We start from the raw sequence: 22,730 nt of genomic DNA on the forward strand, positions 1-22,730 counted from the left end.
GGCAATTTAACAGAAGAGCAGTCTGCTATGCGGATTGTTGTGCTTCAAAATCGTCTTGTCCTTGACGTCATCCTGGCTGATAGGGGCGGAGCTTGTAGGGTCATCGGATCAAGTTGCTGCGTATTCATACCAGAAAATTCGCCATCTGTATATAAAGCCATCACTCGCCTTCATAAGATTGTAAACCAGATACACCAGAACCCAGGCACTTGGACTTGGTCCAGTTGGTTTTGGAGTGTGATATCAGCCTGGGGATGGAGAGTTTTATCCTTCCTAGGTATTGGCTTTCTCATACTATTCAGTTGCTGTCTATGTCTACAATGTGGACCAGCGATTTGTGGCCTGTGTGCCACATCGTGTATTCCACCACCAAGATTTCATTCAAGATCCCGGGAGAAGAAAGAAGAACAAATGATGCTATGTGAACAGATCGATGGATTGATGAAGATCGATATCTCTTGAAGGGCAAGTAGGGGGACAAGGAGGGAATGTGGAAATGTGGATTTTCCTGGTCAGTTATGTCCCCTATCTTGGACCCCAACGGTTCTATGTGCATGTCACAAGTACATGTATGTTCCCTCCAGTTCCAGTTATGAAGACGCAAATACATGTGCGTCCACCGTCAACATGTCCTCTGTCAGATCCGCCATGAATATGTCGGATATTCCATTCCTAAATATGAAAGGCCACCGGCTTTATATGGTTCACTTATGCCATTTTACAGTCCAAGGCAAGTAGGCCCTGATTCTGTCATCAAACTCCTTTTGCCTTCTGCCTCTGAAAGCTCCAGTCTGAGCCTGCATCTGTGACCATGAACTCTGTCTCATTCTCTGCGCGGCCCACGAAGCCTGACATCAGCCTATTCTCTGCCAAGAGCTGTATTTCACCTTCGAATTATCTGCTTCCCCCTCAGCCGATGCATTCCTGCCTAGTAGCTTAAGTAAACATTTCTCCAGTTACCAAGCAAAAGGCCCGGTTTCTCTGCCCTCATGCAAGTAATTCATAGCCCTGTCACCATGGAATATTCCTACCCCCTCGCATTCAGTGTAGACACTTAGACGCTTGTACACACACGCACAGTCAGTATAGAATAGATTTTGTCCGAGAGTCCTTCTTTATGGATAACATAGTTCTCTAAACATAGGATGTTAGATATGATTTGGGATTAGGTTGATCTGACCCCCAGACTTTTCGTCTCCACATGTAGAGCTAATGTCAAGTTCCCTTCACCCCCTAGTTACACGTCAATTACACGTCATGCTGCTGCGCGCGCATCTATGTCAAGTATTATCTTATAGATCCACCTATGCATGATATCATAACCAATCATGTGTCTTTTTACTCCTTGTAAACACCCATTTTCGGTTACGCAGGTACCACGTCAAGTTCCTTATCAATTATTACGCCTACTGTATTTGCTTCATTATAACGTATGTACTATAAAAGTTACTTCTTGTCAATAAAGTATGTACTTCACTTCCTGAACCCCGTGGTGATGGAACTTGAGGCATCCGATTATAATCGATTATTGGAATAAAGCCCATTCAGAAACTCTAATATCACGGATTCTGCCTCTCATTTTACTGAGCTATTTTATTATGATTATGTATCAAATTCAGTCCCGGTAAAGGAATTTTTATTTACCACAGCACATTACACCTTACTTTGGTACAGTATATACACAGCCAGCTTCCTACAGCAGGTGTGTTCTATTTGTTTATTTATCGAGCTTTCTGAGGTGAATTTTCAGGGCATACACATGGAATTGTAATTCTTTTCAAATGTCCTAGACAATTTGAAAATTTATGTTGTTTTTCTCTGGGAGCGTACAGATGGGAGGAGGACAGTCATTAATCTACATGGCTTTTTAGGTCTGTCTTGACAACACAACTGCCACCAGACCTTATGTGAACAATAAAAAAGAGCTTTCAGAGCCCGACTAAGAGAGGGGCTAATGCCCTATGCACACGTTGGTCCTCCTGAGAACAGGATTTGATTGGCCTGAAAGTGTGTGCTTCCACTAAAATGACTGCATGTATTGCGCTTCTTGGCTTGTGGTAATGTTTATATTTGATACAGCAGGACACAGTTGGTTATTGTGGCAACCCAAACACCATGGCTACAAGCCAAAGATCGTGGCTACAGGCCAAAGACCATGGCTAAAGGTCAAAGACCATGGCTACAAGCCAAAGACCATGGCTACTGGACAAAGACCAATGCTACAGGCCAAAGACCATGGCTACAGGCCAAAGACCATGGCTTCAAGCCAGTGCTTTAAATGGGAAAAAATAAGTGCAGGTACTCATTAAAATGAGCTACAGGTGTAGTGAGGGGGTGGGGCTAGTGGCGGGGCTAAAGGCCAGACATGATGATACGTAACGACTTCTATAGTAGTTGCAGCACATACCAAAACACATGAGAAATGTGTTTATATAAACAAAGCAAGTTAACTTATTACACAAAATGAAAGAGAAATACCATAATATGTTAACATTTCCTTTTTTTTTTTTTGCAATAGTTGCACCTTTTTAATGTCATACTGTTAATTGCTGTTTGGCACAATTCTATATATTTTGGGCACGCGAGTAGGAAGAAACTGAAAATACCCCCATTTCAAACAAAAGATCTTAAGGCACCAAGCAAATGAAGCAAACAATCATGACCCTCCCCAGAAGAAATCTCTTGTCTCTTCCATCGATTTATCCATTCATCCTTTCATCCTACCATTTACCTGCTGATGTCCACCATTTAACCTTTGCATTCTATTGTCTATTCAGTCTTTCATCAATCATTCAGTTTTTCACCATTCCGTCTATCCACCCTTCATATCCAAACCTATCCATCCATCTCCAAACCTATCGTTCATCCTTTCACTCATCCATCTCTTTATCCACCTTTTCCCTCATCCATCAATCCATTCGCTCATCCATCCATCAACCCTTTCACTCTTTTATTCCATCAACCTTTTCATTCCATCCACCCTTTCACACAGTCCCTCCTTTCACTCATCCATCATCCACCCTTTTATTCATCTATCCAATTTTTCACTTATCCACCCATCATCCGCCCTTTTAGCCAATCATCCACCCATTCATGCTTTCACTCTTCCATCCATTCATCCATCCATACATCCACCCTTGCTCACTCACCCACCCACATTTTTTTCGTTGTTTATGAATCTTTGTCGCCGAGCAGACATGTACACACAAAGTGCCACCCATTTTCTTTAAAAAAAACCTCCTGAGAGTGTCTTGATTCTCTCTTTCTCACTTTTTTCTTACACAAACAGGCATACAAATGCAGGCAAACACACAAACATAGCAGACACACAAGGGCGGCAGAGATTACTTGAGCACCAGTTACATTACAGAAAGTCACATTCATTTTTGTTTTAGGCCTCGGACAGTTAAGTTATTTGCCCGGAATCACAGGATGTTGAACTGAAGCTGGGACTCAAACCTATTTTCATAGTTCCTTGTTAGGCAGCTCTGACCGGCCCTAACATTACATCCTCTCAATGTTCCTATCTGGGAAAGATGCCTCACAGCCGATGGAAACACAAACCCCCCACCAAGGCCTGAAAGACACTGGAGCGAAGGTGCTAACAACAGGCACACATCGAGGCCAATTCACTGACTCTCCCCCTTTCCCAGCAAACTATAGCTTCAGGGCGCTAGCCTGGACAGGGAGCAGGGAAATAAGCAGAGAGACCCTTAGGCACCATCCCATCACTCAATGTCCGCCTTCCCAATCTGATGCTGGGTAGCGTGTAATACCCCCTCCCCCCACCCCCCCTTCGCAGACTCGTGCTGAGAGGTGCATTCATCTCGGGTGTCACACTTCAGAGTCCCACACCCACAGTGTGATTGAATGGGCAGGGTCTGATCGGACCCTTCACTTTTATTCACAGAGGGCCGCAGGGCATTCACAACCCTAAACAGCCCTTAAGTGATGCTAATGAGCCGCTGCTGGATTGCGCAGCAGCGGCTCCATCCAGAGGCGTACACTGCCCCTCCCTCCATTCTGCCTTCTCTTTTTCGGCAGCAGCCGAGCAGAGCACTTTCTGCGCAGCACAGTCTCCAGTGCCATGGAGCCTGCAGTGCCTGACTTTCCCCTGAGTACCGGTACTGTCCTTGGCGAAGGAAAAGTTCCGGTACTCAAAGGGAGAAAAATAAAAAGTGGCGGTACTCCGTACCGGTGAGTACCGGCCCATTTAAAGCACTGGTTCAAGCCAAAGACCATGGCCTCAGGCCAAAGACCATGGCTTCAAGCCAAAGACCAAGGCTTCAGGCCAAAGACCATGGCTACAGGCCAATGACCATAGCCTCAGGCCAAAGGCCATGGCTACAGGCCAAAGACCATGGCTACAGGCCAAAGACCATGGCTACAGGCCAAAGACCATAGCTACAGGCCAAATACCATGGATGCAGGTCAAAGACCATGGCTACAGGCCAAAGACCATGGCTACAGGCCTGCTTTATTATGAAAAGTTGGAATAAATGCACTAGGCCTGGCGTATTTATTGTGAAAAGCATCTATTAAAGTAAATAGGCATTTTGCTCCCAAATGCCCCGTTTCTATAAATGTGCTTTACAGCACTTTCATATATTTTTAATTTACCTCTCCATGATGGGTACCCACCATCGTGAAATGCTAATTAAAAAAAAATATGTTTCATTGGGCTGGCAAATAGTTTTTGCTTTTTTTAATACTGTTCACCATCAGCAACAATATATATTCATATAATTTCTTCTGCAGATGTTGTTCAGTACCTGAGAAAAGCACTGGCAAAGCCAACACCTCAGTTAATGCTTTTCAAAGGGGAGACCTAATTAGCTTAGCCAATGCTTGTTGTGAAAAGCATCTGTTAAGACCTAGGCTTTGAAGGATAGATTGTTGTTACTCCATCCTAAAGTCTGTAGGCAGGCACCTCGGCACATGGAATTTCACATATTTCTGTGGTAGGAAAGGCTTTTGGTGTTGGAGATCTCGAACACACGGTGGGGACAGAAGGTCTGCACTGCGAGAACCCTTGTTAGACTGTCTTAGGACAGAGACCGTAACTGTAGCTCTGTTTTCATTTGCAATTGTATCCCTGATGGTTGCCTTGTGGGAAAGTTTATGCTCAGTACAGAAGGTCTCAGTTCTTTATGGTGAAAACCCAATGATAGCACCTATTGGATTGATTGGTGTGCAGGGAAATGTTGTGTCTGATGACATAGGTCTCACCTGTTTATTTTGAAAAATTATTACAAAGCCAGTAGGCCTGACTTACTTATTGTGAAAAGCGTATGTTAAATCCAGCGAGCCTGTAACAGTGGAATGTTTTTACCTCATGTTACAGGCCATAGAAAGGTATTTTGTTACATGTAATCCCTCAGCTTGCTATCGTCGACAAGGGTTCTGGTGTTGTTCATCCACTCTGACAAAACCTGGGAGAAGAACTTTACTATGTTGATTCTTGTTAGACCCTATTGAGAGGGGCTGTATATCGTTTTGCCAAGTGTAATTTTGTAAATTTTTTAAAAAAATATGCCCAATGGTTGGCAGGGTCTGCTCACCTTCTCACCTTTGGCCGTGTAAAGTGGGGTCCGGCCTCAAGGCCAGACCCTGTACCCCATCCTTTAGTGCTATTTGACTGATCTTCAAGAAGCTTTCCTAAAACATCATTCATTCACCAAAGCTCCTTTTGCATCAATCCGTCAAGCGGCTGCCAAGAAAACGTGGGCGGTCCCAAAACATTGATTTCCCATATCAATTCCGATACAAAAAAAAGGTGGAACAAAATGACACCAAAATTGTCAAAAAAATACAACTCTGCTCTAAGAGTGTGCTTTTCATAATTTGGGGCTAATCTGTTCAGCCTTTATGGAGCATTTATGTTTAAAGAAGTGCTCAGTCAGGGTGGTCATGTATGGGTTAAATATATGCATCTGTTTGCAAGGTTGGTCCTGCAGCAGTCCAGGGGGACCGGAAATATTTAAAAAAATGGTGCCCTCTCATGGGTTGAGGGAGCTTTTCATCACATCGGCCTTTTTGGTATTGCCATCTGATTGGCTGGCCATAACCGAGAGGAAAATGTTGCGGTCACCATTACGGGCCCCATGTCTAGAAATAGTAAAATAAAATAAATTATAAGTGTGCAAGGTTTGGGCACCAAGAACCCCTGGCACATCTAGTGTTGGGGGAATCAGTGATAGACCCCCAGGGGCCAATATGTAAAACAAAATCTTACAATTTTCTTTCTAATAAACCCGCGGGGACCCAGAAAGGCCCTCCTTTGAGGTACTACAATAGTCCAGCTGGAGACATGATCACGTTTCGCCCAGGCCCGATGGACAAGCCGAAGGCTGTGTTTAGAAGGGGGCGGTGTGGGGGGGGGGGTTCTTCCCACATGGATTGAGTTCTGGGCCTCAGCAGAGAAGAGGCTCCGCTGTCAACCTTCCACTGCGCACAAACATTTTTAGCACCCCATAAGAAGGTGGCCACCCGGAGGGACGCTGCCCACAGCCAGTCTTTGCAACCAACCTCCCACTGCACACAGCCAAAGGCCGTTCGCAGCGGGAGATTGGATGCCTGCCGAAAGCCATGCACAGCAATGGGTTGGCCACCAACACAGGTTGAGATGCAGGGACTAGCCAGTAGCCCTACTACCTGCTGTGCAGAAACAATATCATACTCAGCGAGGGGAGTTGGTTGAATATGATCAAAAGCACCAAGAAATTCAGTGAGAAACCAAAGATTAAAGTGAGAGTTAGAAATGGGGGTCTCTAGTTGGCAATGGCGTGCCACTGTCCAAGTAGGGACCCTTCTCCCTAAGTCAGAGTAAGCAGGCTACTCCCTTTGATAACCCCTGCTCAACCCTGTGGTAACGTAGCACGAGCAGCTAGGCTTATCTCATAGGCAGTGTGTGAAGCATTTATGACCATACATTCAGGCTTAGTCCAGAGGGAGTGTAAAGCAGCTTGTTTTACCAGTGCATAGTCTTATGGTATAGATTAAGTGAAAAAGAACCACACAGTGTAGTTATAAAAATATGTATTTATTATTAATACTCATTAACACATTGCAATATCTCCTACCCGGAGATAGAAATATAATACACACAATACTTTGGAAACAGAACAGGTAAGTAGCACAAATACACAGTGGTCACCCAGGGGAGACCAAACCATGTACTAAAATAGTGGAATGTGAACCACGATTCAAGTCGAGACTGGACCCAGAAGACGTGGAGGAGTCGGGAACCCTAGGAACCACCCAAGGTGTGTATCTTGGAACCCAATGGAGGTCGTGTGCAGAGTGGGAACACGACCGCATGTTCAATTGAAGTCAATGGGTAAGCAAACTCATGTCAGCCCTGTCCACAAAAGGTTTAAGGTGGTTCAAATGAAGTACCCTGTGTGGACTTCTTGGAGTGCCTAAGTCCACCAAGTAGGTGACCTCACCCCTCTTCTCAAGGATGGTGTGGGGGCCACTCTATTTGTCCTGGAGAGCTGCTGAGGCCACAGGCTCCAAAACCCATACTTTCTGTCCTGGCTGGTAAAGTCAGCAAAGCCTTTTGGGCATGTCAAGCTTTCTTAAGCTCCTGGCTGGCCTCAAGGTTTTTACTTGCTTTCTCTATATACTCAGTCATATGGGAATGCAGGCCAAGCACATCGTCCCCAATCTCCTGTTTAGGAGGTTTGAGAAGTTGCTCCTATCCCTCCTTAACAAGACACAATGAATCCCTAACTAGATGTCCAAACAGAAGTTCAAATGGGCTGTAGCCAACCCCCTACTGAGGAACCTCTCTGTTAGCAAAGAGAAGGCAGGGTAGTAAGATATCCCATTTTCGCTAGAGCTTTTCTGGGAGTCCCACGATCATACCCTTCAGGGTGTCGTGTAGTTCCTTTAAACCTATATAGGATCTGTGCGTAGACTGTGGGATTGGTGTCAAGACTGATTCCAGACATCCCCACCGGGTATGTTCGCCTGTATACCAGCCAGCTCATAGTGCCCCTTGAAACTCCTCTTACCAAAGAGAGAATAGTTCTTGGCAACTATCGAACATGATAACCCGGTCCCATCAGGGATCGTGGAAACGGACCAGTGCTTTTTAAAAAAAAAATTATTTAATGGCATTTTGCAAAACAAGAAAACAAAACAGCCAGTCTGTTGCTTGATCAATACAGATTCAACATTACATACCACCATCATGTGTAAATTATGAATATACTTATATAAATATTCGCTCCTTCGTACAATCGCTATAACAATAAATAGGTAAATGCCGTTATAAAGGATGAACGTAAAAGGACCTCACAATAATGTGCTGCCGGGCATATTCAAGCCATGGTTGGAATAACTCGTAGCGAAGTCACAATAGCAATGTAAAATCACTAGTGTGCCTACCTCACCAATGGCTACCCACGTCCCATCTTGTTCCCCTCTTCAGGCTACTCCTCTAACCCTGTGTCTACAGTCGACTCTTGATGTTCGCGGGTCCATGTTAAAAATGGTTCCCAAATAACCTTCAGTCGAGATGTGGAAGGCATAAACTCCCAGAAAGTGGTCAATGGTGAGTGGACAAAGGTTAAATCTTTAATCCAATTATCTTTAGATGGAACCCTCTTGCTTCCCCAGTGAAGGGCAACGCGTCTTTTAGCAAAAAGTAGTAAAGCGTGTCGTTTTCAAAACTTAGCAGGTGTGTCGTTTACATACCCCAACAGCCCCTGTATGGGATTGGGATCCCCAGCCAGCCCAGTTATTTGGTGGATAATTTGAAAAACATTGGACCAGTGCATTTCCAATCTCGGGCAGTCCCATGAAACATGCAAGAAACCAGCAGGAGCAATACCGCATCTCCAGCAACTTTCGTCGTCTTTGAGCCCTGTATGGTATAAACTGGTAGGTGTCCTATAAAATCTGTGTAGGAATTTAAAATGGATTAAGCGAAGTTTGTAATTGGGGGAGTGTGCCGTGAGTTGGTTGCAGCAAAACAACCATTGGTCTTCCGTAAGCGGTGGCTGGAGGTCTACATTCCACGCCAGCAGTGCCCGAGGTTTCGTCAGAGGCGCTGATGTCTGCAAGTGGGTATATTTCCTGTTGATGAGTCGGCGAGGGGATGCTGATTTAAGTACATTTTCTAAAGCGCTTAGGGTGGGATGGGCATCTGGAAAAGTATCATGTAGAGACCGACACACTGCTTTAAGTTTGTGATATGCAAATAATTCAGAGAACGCTACCAGCCTATCCCCCACAGCCATCGGGGGAGGTTGGAACGATCCTTCTGGATAGAGGTCTGCGAAAGTATGTATGTTCAGTTTGTGTGCTACGTCTTTACCAATACCGTCGCCTGTGGAAAATAACATTGGATTATGTGCCAGGGGCACAGCTGGGGCGTACAGGATGAAAGCACCAGCTCTCTTCCGCAACTCATTCCAGGCCCAGCGTAGGGTCTCCACGGTGTCTATATCGTCCCGAGGACGTTTGTATATCTGAAACAGGACAACCCGCAGGGGGAGGGGTGCTGCGATGTCCGCCTCAATAGCTACATGAGGCTGAAAAGGAGTAGGGTGTACCCAATAGTGTAAAAACTGAGCTTGTGCACTCCATGCATACAATTGCATGTCTGGGGCCCCCAATCCACCCAGACACAAAGGAAGTGTCAAAAGATCCAATGAGATTCTCGCCTGTCCACCCGCCCACACCAGGGAGATCAGTAGGGTCCGCAAGGTTTTAGAAAAGGCTTGTGTAAGGACTAGGGGGAGATTAACAAATAAAAAAAGGAATTTGGGTAACACCACCATCTTAGCCAATGAGATTCTCCCGGCCAAAGAGAGCGGGAGCCAAGCCCATGCAGTGATCTTTTCTTTAAGCCAGGTTATGGCACGACCGTCATTCATATTCCATAGGACCTGCATATCTCTGCTAATCCATATGCCTAAATACTTCACAGGTCCTACCGTCCAATGAAGAGGGAACTCAGAGGGCCATTGGGCTGTGTTATCCGTCAGAGGGAAAATAACAGATTTAGCACAGTTGATAGAGATGCCGAAAATGCCACCAAATTTAACAAATTCCCTTAGCAGCGGATCCAGGTTTGACGCCGGATCAAACACATACTGTTAGACAATAAGGTACATCTTTTCGCAAGGTTTATTTTAATATTCCGGGTTTGCAAAAGCCGCTTTTAGAAAGTTGGCCTTTGCTTGCCTAAACCTTTCAGCCGCCTCTGCGTGTTGTGTATCTGATGTCTGGCTGGTGTGAGTGACAGGGCTGGGGGAACCCAGATGGGCAGGGCTAGGTAGCCTGGTATGAATAGGGCGATCGACAGGTAGATGGGTGGGAGGAGTGCTCCTAGGTTCTGAATAGAACAGTGCTCCGCTACCTCGATGCCGGCTCCACCCCCTGTGGAGCGTCTGATGACTCTGCCCTGCACTCTGAAAGGAGAAGCCTGCATCACGTAAACAAAGTGCTCAGGAACCGGACTGAACTAGGCAAGGGCCCCCCTGGCCTGGGAGAACAAAAGATTTGTGGTATAAATGGAGGAGCCCTGCTCCTAAGAAACTAGATCCGCTTTTGACCTAGAAGAATCTCTGCCTGAGGAGGAGGCACCGGGAAAGCTGTAGGAGGAAGACTGTCCCTATCCTGGGGGATTGGCCTGCAGTGGTGACCTTGCTGCCAAAGGAGAGAAGAGAAACTGTTGCTGAAGACTTTTACTTTACTTTTACTTTCAAGACTTGTGCTTTTCCAAAACGATCTCCAAGGGCTTGGAACTGAGCTTGCCCCCTGAACTGAGCCCCAGGACCATTGGGCTCTACCTGATCTTCACTCGCCTGCTGCTGGACTGTGGTGTCCTTTCCCTCGCCGGAGCTGTGACCCTCGTGCCCAGTCCCTCCCTGAGCCGTGACCCGGACTGCTTAGCCGCCCCCGCCTTGGGAAGAGCCTCGCTCGATCGGAGCCGCTCCCCCTACGCTGTGCTGGGCTGCCCCGTCACCTCGCTCGTTGGAGGCTCGCTGTGCACCTTCACCCTCCCGCCGGAATCGGCGTTTGTGAGCATCTCCAAGCCTCGGACGGCCCGGACGTATCTGCGTGCCCGGCTGCCCCGCTTTGTTCACACGTCACCTGCAACACCCCGCTCTTGTCGTGAGCCTGAAGATCAGACACCCTCGTGAAGTGTGGGAGCCCCGGACGCCGCCTCGCTCTTCTGTCGAAGAGCCGCTGAAATCCCGCACCCGCCTTTGCGTCAAGAAACAAGGTACTGTACTTACGACCTCGACCGCGAGCTCGCATCGGATCCAGGGTCCGCAACGTTCTTATTTCCCTGTCATCTGCCGTGTGCTCCCTGGGAGCTGCCTCAGCACGAAGTGCGCTGAGGCCTACAGTTACCTTGTGCCCGCCTAAAGAACTTTCCATAAAACAAAGAGAACCTTACCGTATTTCCAAGAATTGTGGCCCCATCAGTTCAACGTTACTGGGCCTTGTATTTGAATCTGCTGAATCTACATAAAAGCTTATTTTTATATACTTCCTGATTGGTGTCCGTTTGTGGTGCATGCAAGGGGTTTACTGTATGTGTAATTGCATTTGCTTAACCGTGTACGCCTGAGACTTAGCCTGGACTGCTCGCGCCACGCACCTAGAGGGTGAGCAGGGTTTATTCTGGGGAGTCATCCTTCGCCCTGACAAGAAGTAAGGGGTCCCTGCTTGTTGTGGGTTCGCACCTGCGGCAACCAGAGCCCCCTCATTTCTAACACATACAAAGTAACGTCGTCGGCATATAAGGAGATTAAAAGACTCCGGGCACTGAAGCCAATCCCTTTAGTGGTTGCCGAATGCGCGCTGCAAGTGGCTCCATCGCAATCACGAAGAGTAGAGTGGACAGCAGGCATCCCTGCCTCATACCACGAGAAATGTAAAATGGCTCCGAAAGGAGACTATTCACCCTCACGCGAGCCAGCGGCTGTGTGTAGAGAAAACTTATTAAATTTATAAATAACGGACTAAAGCCCATAGGACCAAGGATTGCAAACAGGTATGGCCACTCCAAAGTATCGAAAGCTTTCGAGGCGTCTAGAAATACTACTGCTGCTTGTACCTCAGGATGCAATAATGTAATACTGAAAACAAAGTTCTGAGATTTTGAGATGTTGCTCGCCCAGGAATAAATCCTGATTGGTCCGGAAGAGCAACCAGTGGGAGCAGAGGCTGTAGCCTATTAGCAATCAGTTTTGCAAAGATTTTGACATCTACATTTATTAAGGATAGTAGCCTATAGGAATCTAACTCGTCCTCCGGCTTCCCAGGGTTTAACAGGGTTATTATTTTCGCTTCACGCATCGATGGAGAGGATGGCAGACTCACAGACCTCTACAAACAGCTCATACAAATGGAGCGCTAGTTCCCCAACATACGTTTTATAAAAGGCGGTGGTCAGCCCGTCGGAGCCGGGGGCTTTGTTGGCGGCAGACTTCTTATGACCTGCGCCACATCCTCCACCTTAAATGGAAAATCAAGATAGTTCCTGTCTCCTTGACTTAACAAGAGCAACTCCAGGGAATCAAGAAAAGGCAACAGGCCTTTGTGGCTGGAACCCTGTGTAGTGGTGTAGAGTAAAAACCAGAGAACTCATCTAACATAATCTCTGACCTCTAATGACCGATTGGTCTGTAGTTTTCAATTCAGTAATAAAGGCGGTAGAACGTGGAGCACGGAGCATTGCCGCCAGTGTTCTTCCTGGCCTATGTCCCTCCCCGTCTCTCCTAGCCTGTGCGTGTTTACCTAGCAACTTAACTTCCCTTTGTGCCTCTTCCTCAAATTCGAGCAATCTTTCCTTCAGTGTTTCCAGCGTGTTGGGATTCCCAGAGGAGTAGAATTGGGATTCTAGTTCCCTAATTTGTTTTTCAAGTGTAGCAAGGGTCCCCCGGATGGCCATCAACACCCCCGCTTGTCGGGCTATACAGTTCCCTCTAACCACAGTTTTAAAGGCTTCCCACAATGTAGCCACAGTGTCCACAGTGCCCCCATTTAAAGAAAAATAATCCTTTATGTCTTCCCTGATCTCCTCCTTAAAAGCGTCGGCTAAGAGGGCGTTTTGTGGCAGTCTCCAGGTGTACATCCGCGAAATGGATTTTGGTAATTCCAAGCACAGGAGACAGGGTGCATGATCCGATAAAGACCGGGGCAGATGTAGGGCCTCCCTCGACCATGTAGCCACATCGCGGGAAACTAACCAGTAATCTAATCGTGACCACGCTTTATGATATTCTGAAATACATGTCCCTTCCTGAATCATCCGGTGTGTACGTCTCCCAATGTCCACTAAGTCCCCTTCAGATACTATGGCTTGTAGTGTAGCGCTGGCCGCTGATTGTAGTGTGCGAGATACGCCTTTCCTGTCAAGTACATCATCAAGAATGTCATTGAAGTCTCCACCCCAAATAATGGTGTCACAGTTTGTTGCTTTCACCTGGGCCCATACAGATTGAAAAAACTCGGGGGAGTCAGTGTTGGGGCCATATACCGCGACTAACAACATCGGATTACCATCCAGTGTGCCCTGTATTATTGTGTATCTACCTTCTGGGTCTAGTTGTATAGCACCCGCTTTCCAGTCCAGACCTCGCCTGATCAGCACAGCAACCCCTCTAGAGTAATTTGAATAAATATAGGAGTAAGTCGATCCCCATCTACTATGTCTTAATCTGGGAGACGATGGAAGACTAAGATGTGTCTCTTGCAACATGCAAACATCAATGTGGTGTCGAAGCAAATAGGAGTGCACTAATCTGGCTTTCCTACCATCATTCAGCCCTCGAATGTTCCCGGTGAGCAGATTTAAAGAAGTCATAGGGTGTCTGCGTCTACATAGTGCAGCGAAACACAAGGAAGGAAACACAATAGCATATATGGCTTCAAAAGGCAATCAACATGGATATTAAAGTGCATAGAACCTGGCAAACAACAAAACAATTCCACCCCCCAACTTGCCACCCACACCAACCCCCCAATCAGGTTGCAGAATACCCATCTCAAACAGTGTAACAACCACAACTACTAGTGGGAGCTTTCCCATGGGGACGTAGTAGCGTCAGCATACTCCCCCGTTTGCTCAGGGTGGCCGAGAACCTTTCGGTGAGTCTTAGCTATTGTCTCGAAGTAGTATAAGCCAAACACCCAAACCTACCAGTGACCATATAGAGGGTGTGCAGCTATCCAGTGAGTAACAGGTCTATAAAGAGTTAGTTGGTCACAGTTAAATGCCATATCCTGCTGGGGCAGTCGTATTACACGTAGAATCAATGAACATGTATGTCAGTGCGGCAGATTGCAGACCCATAGATAGACCCCGTCCCCCAGTACCAACAATCACAAACCAAACCACGCCAACTGGCCACATCTTAGCACAAACCAGAAGAATCTTGGGACTATGGCCATTTTCATTCGTTGTCACTTAAATTGTTCTCTGCAGCCGCCGACGTTTTGGGACGTTGTCTGGATGCCTGTCCGCCGACATGTTTCGCAAATTCAAGAGCAGATTTTGCGTTCGTGAAGAAGTGAGCAGATCCGTCATTTGTGACCTTGAGTTTGGCGGGATAAAGAAGTGCGTATGGGATCTGGGCTTGCAAGAGCAGATGTTTAGCCTGAAGGAACTCCCGCCGTGCCGCCTGTACAGCTAGATAAAGTCTGGGTAAAAGGAGATATTGTTGCCTCCATATGTAATTGTCCCCTTACCCCGGGCGAGGCGTAGGACCGCGTCTCGATCTTGATAGTTCTGGATTTTGGCCAGAATGTGTCTGGGGGTAGCACCGATTGGCGGCTTGGGGCCCAGAGCATGATGTGCTCTCTCCATGGCGAACACTGAAGAGAGGTGTGGGTCAAACAGTTTGTGGAGCATATCTGCTACGTAGGTATCCATCTTCGCAATTGCTGTTGTCTCCGGTATCCCAGTGATACGTAGGTTGCTTCGGCGAGACCGGGCCTCCAAATCCTTGTTTTTGGTGCGGATTACCCCAAGCACTTTGTCCATTTGGAGGAGTTGTTTCTTTGTCTCCACTTGGAAGTCATGGAAATCTGAGACTCGATTCTTCAGCACATCCAGCCTAGTCTCATGCGTTCCCACCTGCGATTTAACTGCGTCCAATTGGGAGGTTAGCGCATCAAGTTTACTATCAATGTTCTGAAGACTGGACCTCATCTCTAGCATTAGAGTATGTAAATCCTCCGCGTGATGATCTGGTGGGCGCTCCGCACCTGCCTCTGAGTCGTGCTCAGTGAGTCTCGTGGTCCGCCGTTGGTCGAAGGTCAGCTTCGGCTGCTTTGCATCCTGTTTATCCATGCCTCAACCCGTGTCATGAAACTGTCTCATGTGTGCTGCCAGTCAGTCTCAAAGCACGCTGGTGATGCCCAGTCGGGATACACCCACCAGATACCTGCTCGCCGAAGAGGGGCGTAGTTGGGTGTCGCCTGTACCTCAGCCACGCAGGAAGTGGGATTGGGCAGTGCAGCCAGGCAAAAAGCAGGTAAGTCCCCCCACACTGGAGTGTGCCATTGTACTGGTCTTTGCAAGGATGACAGTTTGTTGTCTGAGGTGAGCCGCATCGAACCCACTTGGCGTGGATATAGCCCAGTGATCAGACGTGGCAGTATCTTAGGGGGAGAGAGATGTTTTCCCCCTGCAAACTTTATGGGGGTTGTTGTGGTCACTCTACTAGAGCGGCCGGTTCACACGAGCAGTCAAGGTGTCACCAGTGATACCTCCAGCAGTGCCCCAATCGCGTGCAAGGCTGTTAGCACCGTCAGGAGGCCCACCAGAGGATTCAGGCCCGATCTCGCTCACTCTCCCAGGGCGGTCTGAACCACATCTATGGCACAAGGCGCTATGAGCAGAGCCTCCAGTGGTGTAACAAACAAGTGCTGGCGACGTTGTCTTAAATCCACCAGTGTGCCTCAGCTACATGTTGGGCCGTGCAGCAGCGGTGCACATTTTTAAATTAAGTCCTTCCCCGGCCTCTCCAATGCGGTGATGCTTTCCCTTGCAAACTCACTCTTGAAGATCTCACCCCTCTTCAGAATTATCGTCGCCGGTGTAATTTGCCCTCCAACGCATCGCACTTTCAGCTAAGGAGCGCTGACCCCCCGCCAACTCCTCGCCATCTGGACATCTGTCCGGGGGGGGTGTACAGAGCATTTACCACCCCCTGCAGTTCCCGCCAATCGTCCGGTGTTACCTGTAGATCGATCCACCCAGCAGTTTAGCGGCAAAGTGCTCCGAAGTCTGTGTCGGGAAGAGCCAGGGCCTACCACAGTTCCGGCGCCGCGGTCTCAATTTTCACCGCAGGCGGCCACATGTGTTGCCACTGCCCAGCAGTCTCAGGCAGTTGTAGATCAGGACCCACACCCCTGTCCCCGGAGCACTTCCAGCGATGAGCAACAGCTTGATGGGTGCTGCACACCCTGAGCTACGAAGTGGGATCGTTTATCACAGTAAGTACTCACCAGATGAGATACACTGAATAAACGGTGGGGAAGTTTTCAATAAGCATTTATTGAACAAGCGTGATTCTAGTATAAAATAAATGTGCTGAAACAACCATAAGACAGAAACAGATATAAATGATTATAAGCACCAACAGAGTAAATGGGTGGTAGATTCCTGCCATAGTGCTAAAACAATGAATACAGGTAGGCTTAAAAATACATGACAGTAATAATGCATACTCCTACGATGCAAACCTAACTAGATGTACCTAAGTGTACCTAGCATGCAAGTGGGTGTAGAGCCAAGAATCCCCATAGGCTGAAGCCAACCCCATTACCTAAAGTGAGAGACTGTGGGACCCCTTCTTGATCTCGAGAAGGACAACTCGCAAGGGATGTCACTCCACTGCGAGCTGGTGTGTCTGTTTGCAGGAACCTCAGCGTCTCGTGTCAGTGTGTCAGCATGGACATCTTTCTCCTCTGCCTGCTTTGGCAAAGATTATGGGCCCGATTCACAGAACAAACTTAAGACAAAATCCTAAACTTAGTACCATTTTGGTATTCACAGAATGCACTTACTACTTCTGGTATTCACAGAATGAACTTACTACTTTTGCGATTCACAGAATAAACTTACTACTTTTGCTATTCACAGAATGGATTTAAGACTACTAACTTTACGTCTGCACTCGGGCCGGAAATTCCGGCCCGGGGGCGGAGCTTACGGCCCGGAGGCGGGGCTTCCGGGCCGGAGGCGGGGCTTCCGGGCCGGAGGCGGGGCTTCCGGTCGAGAGGTGGGGATTTTAAATCTCCGCCACTGGCCGGAATCCCCACCTCCGGGCCGGAAGCTCCGCCTCCGGCCCGGAAGCCCCGCCTCCGGCCCGGAAGCTCCGCCTCCGGGCCGGAAGCTCCGGCCCGAGTGCGGACGTAAAGTTAGTAGTCTTAAATCCATTCTGTGAATAGCAAAAGTAGTAAGTTTATTCTGTGAATCGCAAAAGTAGTAAGTTCATTCTGTGAATACCAGAAGTAGTAAGTGCATTCTGTGAATACCAAAATGGTACTAAGTTTAGGATTTTGTCTTAAGTTTGTTCTGTGAATCGGGCCCATGGTGTATATATACCCAAAAGGTACCCTGAGGGGATTCTACCTTGCTGTGTCATGTCGGCCGAGGATGACGGAAGGGAGGACCCTTATATTTAGTTATTAACCACATGCCATTTTATGCAGTGTTTAATTAGGTAAAAGGTCAATTCCAGAACCCGCTATGTGGTGCAATGGTACGGAAAATGCAGGTAAAAAGGTTAGGAGAATACTCAGGCCTATATTGGGGTACCCTATGAAACATAACAAGGGTCTTGTTGAACATTTCAACAAGCCCATTGCATAGTGGAAGCAAGGTAGGGTGTGGTAAACCTATAGTTTACTTCACACTCTTTCCACATTGCAGTTATGTAACTAGACATGAAGTTGGTACCTCTGACTGTTAAGACCTCCTTAGGGAAGCCCTCTCTGAAAACATTCCCAGAAGAGCCCTGTCCACTACAGGAGCTGTAGTGGTTCTAAGGGGAATTGCCTCTGGATACCTAGTGGCATGGTCCACGACCACTAGGATGTAACTGTGTCCAGATGCAATTGAAGGGTTCAATGGACCAACAATGTGAATCCCTACCCTCTCAAAGGGAACCCCAACCCCTGGCAGAGGAATTAAGGGGCCTTTGTAGTGCCACCTGACGTACCACTGGCTTGTCAAGTGACACAGGAGCAACAAAACTCCTTGGTGTCCTCAGACATATGGTGCCAGTGAAAATGAGGGACAATTCTGTCACAAGTCTTACTTTGCCCAAGGTGTCCTGCAAGTGGAATATCATGTGCCAAGGAGAGAAGAAAACCTTTGAACTTCTAGGGTAATACCAACCTCTTGGTGGCACCAGGCTTGGGGTCTCTAACCTCAGAATACAGGGGCCCATCTTCCCAATAGATCCTATGGGACCCACTGACATTCTCGGCTTCCTCAGCAGCAGCTGGCTGTCTGAGCTTTTCAGGAGAGGGGCAAGATTGCTGCTCCAAACTGAAGTCTGCCCTTGATAGGCCCCCTGCCTCTAAGAACACTGCCTGTTCATGCCCAAGTTCCTCTGGAGCAGTTCACTCACAGGGACTGAGCTCATCTCCTTCAGTAGTCAGATCCTCACTGGGAGTTTGAGAGGAGGATAATTCCTTACCCTTCCCGTTCCTTCTTTTAGGAGCAATCTGGTCCATAGTTACAGGATCCAGAGCTCCATCAGTGCTGAGCTGTTTGGCCTGAGCCCTGGTTAAAGCAAAGGCACTGGCAGAGATGCCCATCATCTCTGTATGAGTCCTGAACTCTAATTCAGACCAGGCTGAAATATCTAAATCTTTGCCCAACAGAAAATCTCCAGGTAGGTCTGGAGATACAACAGCTCTCTTGGGTCCAGTTACCCCTTCCCAGCTGAGATTGACCACTGCCAAGGAATGATCAGTCCTGACATTGCTAGCATTGGTGACTTGGTACATTTGTCCAAGTACGATTTGGTGAGGGGCCACAAGTTTCTCTGTCAACATGGTTACACTGGCCTCTGTGTCCCTGAAAGATATTGTTTCTGTGTCATTGATTAAAGGTTGTCGTCTGTACTTGCCCAAGTTTGTGGGACTTACAAGCAAGGTGGCAAGATCAATGCCACCATCACAGACTAGAACAGCCTTAGTTGCAGCTTTATCTAAGCCAGAACCAACCTCAGAACACAAGCTTAACCCAAAAAATCCCTTGGATGCTGTACTAACACTTGTACTGGTGCTAGGAAGCACAGTTGCCTTAGGGGCAGTGGTTGGCGGATTCTTGGCCTTTGGACAGTCAGCATCTCTTGTCCAATGGGTCTTTACTTCAAGTTAATAACACCAAGATTTCTGTTTACTCTTCTTGCAGTCTTGGGACTCACCACGAGGATGCAATTTCTTGAGGACCTTGAGAAGTGTCCTTTTGAGCTTTGCCATTTTTCTCCACCCTTCTCCTGGGGCTTAGAAGAACGACACAGACTGTAGAAGTTGAAGTTGTTTCGAGCAAAGGAATGATGGATTTAGCCCAGTTCCTTGTGATGAGTGGTGAATCTTTGTATTGTCCAGCATTCCGTTCATTAATTGCTTCTTTTGCATATGTCACCCTAAGTGGGAAGGATATGCCCAGACCTGGGTCCCTTATTCACTACACCACTGGATTCAAGTTAGCCTGGCTGAGGAGGGGTGATGTCTTGAAACCGATCCCAGGATGCTTGTTTCCAGCCCAGGGCAGACATGGCTTTGCAGTTCGGGCTTGACTGTTCCCACAAGGAAAAGCGTCAAAACTGATTTGCATATGACTGGGTCCAAACTGAGGTGGTGTGGTGAGCAAGAGAATGATTGATTTCATCCAGATCCTGGTGACTGGGGGTGAATGTATGCATTGTCCAGCATTCTGTCCATCAATTGTTTCTTTGCATATGTCAGCCTAAGTGGAAGGGTTTGCCCAGACGTGGGTCCCGTGCTCACTACACCACTGGCTTCAATTATCCTGGCTGATGAAGGGTGATGCCTTGAAACCGGTCCCAGGATGCTTGTTTCCGGCCAAGGGAGGACATGGCTTGGCAGTTTGGGGTGGACAGTTCTAAACTGATTTGCACATGGCTGGGTCCACACTGTGGTGGTGTGGTGAGCAAACAAATGATGGATTTAACCCAGATCCTTGTGACTGGGGGTGAATGTTTGCATTGTCCAGCATTCCGACCATAAATTGTTTCTTTTGCATATAATGTCCTAAGTGGAAAGGGTATACCCAGACGTGTGTCCCGTGTTCACTATACCACTGCATTCAAGTTTGCCTGGCTGATGAATAGTGATGCCCTGAAACCAGTCCCAGGATGCTTGTTTCCAGTCCCGGGAGGACCTGGCTTGGCAGTTCGGGCTGGGCTGTTCCCACTAGGAACAGGGTCAAGACTGATTTGCATATGGCTGGGTCCAAATTGTGGTGGTGTGGTGAGCAAACGAATGATGGATTTAACCCAGATCCTTGTGACTGGGTGAGAATGTTTGCATTGTCCAGCATTCCGTCCATCAATTGTTTCATTTGCATATGTAGCTCTAAGTGGGAAGGGTATGCCCAGACGTGGGCCCCGTGCGCACTACACCACTGGATTCAAGCTAGTCTGGTTGGTGCAGGGTGATGCCCTGAAACTGGTCCCAGGATGCTTGTTTCCAGTCCAGGGAGGAACTGTCTATGCAGTTCGGGCTGGACTGTTCCCATGAGGCACAGGGTCAAGACCGATTTGCATTTGGCTGGGTCTAAACTGGGGAGGTGTGGTGAGCAAAAGAATGATGGATTTAACCCAGATCCTTGTGACTGGGGGTGAATGTTTGCATTGTCCAGCATTCTGTCCGTCAATTGTTTCTTTTGCATCATAATATGGGCTACAGCATTATTAAATTTGTAAGTTACCAGCGCATACGGTCAAAATATGGCACACCGCGCAGCGGGCACTGGGGTGGGATATTACATTAACGCAGGCTTCACCGCTCTGCGAAACCCAAAGGCTAGGTAAGCTACGCAACACCAAGAGATTCAAACAGTGGGACCTCATCAGTATCTCCAAAATAGGAGACCTTTGGGTAAAAGGGGAAGTCATTACTTTTGCTCACTTGCCGGAAAAGTACGGCCTGGTGCCAACTGAACTGTTCAGATATATGCAGATCAGACATGCACTGATGGGCACCATCCCACTGGGAACACAGCTACCGGAGGCCTCACTATTAGAAGACAGGCCCCTTATCGATCACATGAGTAAAAAGGCCATTTCCCAAACCTATCAGAAATTCATAAACAATCAACCGGACCCCACGGCGACCCTATGGGAATGCTGGCAGGCAGAAGTAGGGGAGCTGGACGACTTGAACTGGCAGGAGGCACTCACGTCTCAGCGAGAGGTGGCGATCTCCTCTAAACTCAAGCTAATACAGCTGAAAGTCCTCCATCGCATATATTACACACGCACTACAATGCATCGACTAAGCTGAGCACATGACCCCCTATGTTTACGGCAATGTGGTCTGCCGGGTACATTCTATCACATTTTATGGCAATGCCCGCAGATTGAACTCTACTTGGAGAAAGTTATGAGTGTGATCTCATGGGTGGGTGGGGCAGCTGTCCCGCCGTAACCAAAAAGGTGCCTCCTCAATATTTGGGAGCCTACTGATTTGAACTTGAGGATGCAGGACTGGGCTGCGCTGGGGATGTAAATTGCAAGGCGTAACATAGCCCGACAATGGAGTTGTGACATGGACAGTGCAATGGTGGCGGAAAGAGTGGTATATATGCATAGAGGATGCCCCAGAAAGTGGTCTCGGATATGGGGTAAATGGAATGCATTTAGAGGAAACATATGAGAACCCACACGGGCAGAATCGATCTCAGATGTCAGTGAGTAATAGGTGTGTAAGGAGAATATGTGTGTTTCACTGTACCGCTTTGCAATATGTTATAAATGGTAAGTTGTTTCTGTTAATGTATCAGCGACAAAGATCGATACTCTATTGTATAATGAGAGAAAAGTACCCCTTAATAGGTTCTGTAAACGCAAAACAAGTGGATTGCATTTGGTCATGTTTTAAAAATTGAATAAAATATTCTCTAAAAAAATCGAATGGGACCCACCATTCCGCTTGGCAAACATATACAGAAGCACTTTTAGGGGTGGCAAGAAGGTACCTTAAAAACGTGTTTTTGATTATCTGTAATGCCATGCATTTGGTGTGTACCCAAACTCCCACCCTGTATAATGCCAGACTCAGACATATGGCTTTACAATCTTTATCACCTCATCAGGGGAGTTTGTGCCCAATCCTCTGGCAACATTTCCTACGGCCATGCATGTTTTTTTAATTGTAGCTGCCTGGTGGAAATAGCATGGGTGCATGAGCATGCTTTATCAAATAATATACCTAAATATGAAAATCAATGTGTGAAGCCAATATTACTGCCCTTTATTTTAATATCTTGGCAAGTATCTGTACTTCGCCCACATTTCATAATAAATGTTTTAGATTGGTTGACTAGCAAATCAAGGTCCTACATATACACAACAAAATTTGTGAGGAAGCTCTGTAGGGCAAGTGGGGTACGAGCCATAAGGACGGCATAGTCGGCATAGAGGAGGGCCTGGACAGAGCCAGCTCTCTATGCTAAAAGATTTGTTGCTTTCTCCCCTGATTCTATATCTAGC

This window comes from Triturus cristatus, chromosome 7 (assembly GCF_964204655.1).
Source record: "Triturus cristatus chromosome 7, aTriCri1.1, whole genome shotgun sequence".
Classification (NCBI taxonomy): Eukaryota; Metazoa; Chordata; class Amphibia; order Caudata; family Salamandridae; genus Triturus; species Triturus cristatus.